Source organism: Pieris rapae, chromosome 12, assembly GCF_905147795.1.
Source record: "Pieris rapae chromosome 12, ilPieRapa1.1, whole genome shotgun sequence".
Taxonomy (NCBI): Eukaryota; Metazoa; Arthropoda; class Insecta; order Lepidoptera; family Pieridae; genus Pieris; species Pieris rapae.
This window is the reverse complement of record NC_059520.1, coordinates 7,346,255-7,350,718: the sequence shown is the minus strand read 5'-3', so window position 1 is coordinate 7,350,718 and position 4,464 is coordinate 7,346,255.

Genomic DNA, 4,464 nt, shown 5'->3' with positions numbered 1-4,464 from the left:
GCTTTTTCTTTCTACCTTCCTATCTAAAGTGATATGTGATTTTTGAAGTGAAACTTCTTTAGGCGCATGAAGGTAATTTTTATACGGATGAAACGTGACGAGCAGCGTTTGAATGGAAGAGAGCGATTGAGACCGACTGAGAGAGAGTAAGATAGTTAGATCCAGTAAAAATACATGCTTTTCGTTTTGATGGCAATTCTATCGCATAACGTCTCGTGCTGTGAATGCAGTTTTTATTATTTATTTATATTATCATGACGCAGGGAATGGCATCATTCTTTTTTTGGAAAGGTCATTAAATGAAACCGTGGGGCACGTTAATTGTCTACAAATTATCGACTTAATGTGCGATAGAAGAACGAGTGGCAATGCTAAATTTAATACTTCATGAATTTAAGATATCCGTATTGGTCGTTCGGCTGGTGACCTTCTTGTATACCTTACGCATAGATGGGCGGAGGCAATTGAGTCCAAGGGGGAGGCTCTAGCGGTTAGTTTGGACATAGCGAAAGCCTTCGATCGGGTGTGGCACAGAGCACTGCTCTCGAAGCTTCCAGCCTATGGGCTTCCCGAGAAATTATGCGATTGGATCTCTAGCTTTCTGGCCGATCGGAGCATCAAGGTCGTCATCGACGGAGCATGTTCCGACCCGTGAACGCTGGGGTCCCACAAGGCTGTGTTTTATCCCCGACCCTGTTTCTTTTGCATATCAATGATATGTTGCAACTTAGCAACATTCACTGCTATGCGGATGACAGCACTGGGGACACTCTTTACACTGGCCGGGCAAGTATTTCTCGGGCAGATGTCGATGAGTACCGGAACAAACTTGTGTCTGAAGTAGAAACCCTATTACGTGGAGTCTCTGACTGGGGCAGACTAAACCTAGTCCAATTTAACCCCAAAAAGACACAAGTTTGCGCGTTTTCCGCTAAAAAAACACCCTTTGTCGCTACTCCTCTTGTCGAAAACACTCTCCTTAAAGCCACAGCCAGCATTGGAATACTTGGCGTTGACATATCGAACGACGTTCAGTTTCGCGGTCACTTGGAGGGAAAGGCAAAATTAGCCTCCAAAAAGCTCGGTGTGCTCAGCAGGGCGAGACGGTACTTCACTCCGGGCCACCGCTTGCAACTATATAAAGCGCAAATTCGGCCCCACATGGAGTACTGTTCCCACCTTTGGGCGGGTGCTCCCCAGTACCAGCTTCTTCCATTGACCGTATTCAACGAAGAGCGGTTCGAATCGTTGACGACCAAAATCTCTCCAAGCGGCTTGATCCTTTGGCGTTGCGTAGAGATGTGGGGTCTCTCTGCATCTTCTACCGCATTTACCATGGAGAGTGTTCAGAGGAGTTGTTCGGATTAATACCTGCAGCTGAGTTTCATCATCGGACGTCGAGGCAGAATACGAAATTCCACCCGTATCACCTCGACGTAAGCCGTTCCACAACTGCGCGTTTTTCCAGGCAGTTTTTGCCGCGCACCACCACTCTGTGGAACCAGCTGCCAACTGAAGTATTTCCGAACCAATTCGACTTAGGGTCCTTCAAGAAAAGAGCGTACCAATTCTTAAAAGGCCGGCAACGCACTCGCGAGCCCTCTGGCATTGAGGGTGTCTATGGGCGGCGGTATCACTTAACATCAGGTGAGCCTCCTGCCCGTTTGCCCCCTGTTCTATAAAAAAAAAAAAAATCCATTATACAGGTATATGCACCCAAATCCGTAAAAGAAGAAGAAATAGAGGAATTTTATAATACTATCGACAAAGCTATGGAAATAACACATAAGAACATTATACTAATGGGCTACTTTAATGCGAAGGTAGGGGCTCCTAAAGAAGGTGAATACTTAATAGTGCATCAACATGGGGACGGTGGAAGAAACGATAGAGGACAGAGACTTGTCGACTACGCACTTGAACACAATTTAACTATCATCAATACATGCTTCAAGAAAAACCGTAGCCGGAGTTGGACGTGGCGATCCCCAAATGGACAACACAAAAATGAGATCGACTATATACTATCCAACCAACCAAAACTATTCAATAATTTTGAAGTCCTGAATTTAAACTATCCGTCAGACCACCGATTAATTAGATCAACATTAAAAATAGCCAAACAAAAACAAAGTAAGACAGAGACAAATGGGCATCTTTGGATGGGCATCTTTGGAGGAGGCCTTCACCCAATAATGGGGTTCCTACAAATTATATTATTTAAGTATACTAAAATCTAACCAAGCTAGCTAATAATACAATAAAATAATGTAATAGTAAATATTATCTAGTAGTAAATATGATATATATAGTAGCAAATATAATATAAGTAGTATATTAATAACAATAAATAAAATAGTTATAGGTAAATAATATAGAAAATAAATAAAAATAAGATGGTATTAATTTTAATTAGATAAGTAAGCGCTTGGAGATGGGCCAATGTAAAAAGTTATATTTGTAGGAAATAAAAAGGCTTTTTTATTTTATTTTATTTTATGCATATGTTCATAATTCCCACGACTGTATCTATTTTATTATTTTTTTGTTTTTAACATAAAACCGTTTAACTTAAAAAGTTTCTTTACCTATTTTTATTCTTGCTAAGGACCGAGGTTAAATTTTGATGGAAGAAATCAATAAAGTGTTACAAATTGTTGAACTGATAAATATCATTGTTAAGTATTATTTATAAAGTTTATGTCGAAAAATAAATCCGTTAAATATAAGTAAGAAAATGGTTAGGTAGTATTTATAAAGTTTAATGTATATGTTCCAATATATCGAAGGGAATTCTTGATATAATACCATTTGCAAAAAGTTACAAATCAATTATTATCGTTATTCATAATTAAATCTAATATAAAAATAAATTCCTTTTTTTGCAAATGTAGGTTCAACATTGATTAATTCTAAACTTTCTGGCTCAACGAACAAGTATATACATCTAGAAAATGCTGCCAGCGTTAAAGGTACACGGTCAGTGGTCACAGGGACCAAACTATTTAAATTTGTTTTGATTTTCTTTTGAATACATTTTTAATTATTCATATAATATAATTAATTAGTAATTAATATATATTTATATACGAAAAATAATAATAACTAATAAATATTTATATACAATTACAAACTAAAAATATATCTAATAACTAACCTTAAAATTTAATTATTAAAAAATATTATTAAAAGGAGTCCCTTTAGGCAAGGTTCCGAAGATACTAGCAGCGTTCCCCCTTTGAATAGCTAGACTAATTCTTTGTGCGAGGTAGCTGCCAGCTCTTCGGTCTCCTGTGATGTCGACTAACCTTTTTGATAATTCCCTAAAAAGCTTTAATGCGCTAGGACCCCACGGACCAAGGGTCTCGACACCGAATGGGACAAAATCATATTCAGAGCCTAGACCCCTGTATTTGCAGACTTTAGCTTTTTCAGCCGCATCACAAGCCGCACCAGCTCTCTTGTTAGTTCCATGAAGATTGGAAGGGGCCAGTGTGTCTGAACAGGTGGCATCCCATACCAAAACCCGACCCATCTTCCATGGAATCAAACTCATACCGTCCGGTCTCTTGCCATCGTCTCTAGCAATTCCAGTCGGCTCAAGTAGATTAATTATATTTTCTTTATAGCTTGACAAGGCATGTTCATTCATGTTATAAATTACGTATATATGTATAACACGTCACGTTGTATGCCCGGTGCTGCAGTCGTTACTTTTATACTTTGTTTAGTATCCTAATATATATATATTGATAAATCATGCAGGACAAATCGTCGTCGGGTCCGCTAGTATGAATATATGTTTATATCCAATTGAACATTGCCTTAAGACATCTTTTTTGTTGTGATGACGTCATCCTAGCTAAATAAATACTAAAATATTTTCAGATGGTTTATCATTTACATATTAAAAATTTAAAGAATAATTCAATTATTGAACTTGATAAGAAAATTATAATAAATACTAATGATGGTTTGTTTAGGTGTGTAATTAATTATGCTATGTTTTAATATACGAATTAATCGTTGACGTTGCAAGAGGCTGGTAAAATATTTATTGGGAAATTATATTTTTGCTCTACGCGCCTTATTCAATAAATCGTTGTTTGTAGGTACACTGAAATCTTCAACGAACCAAAGTAGGTGATCTGAATGATTTAAAATTATAAACTTGACATCTCCGAAGTATAAGTAAAGGTATCTTCGTCTTGTCTCTGTCGATTTTTTAATAATTTATTTATAATCACACTTTCTAAACTCAAAATACCCCAACATATCAAGTTTTGTACAGAAGTTCTTGGGTTAATGACGGCCAGATTATCGGTATTTTGATTACTTGAGGAGTAATAAAAATTGTTATCTCAATAGCCATAGGATACAAAGAGAGTCTTGTTTTGACGTGGAATAAGTGATGCCTGTATTTCTTATGTACCATAATACATATTTAAGTTTTCAAAAATATTT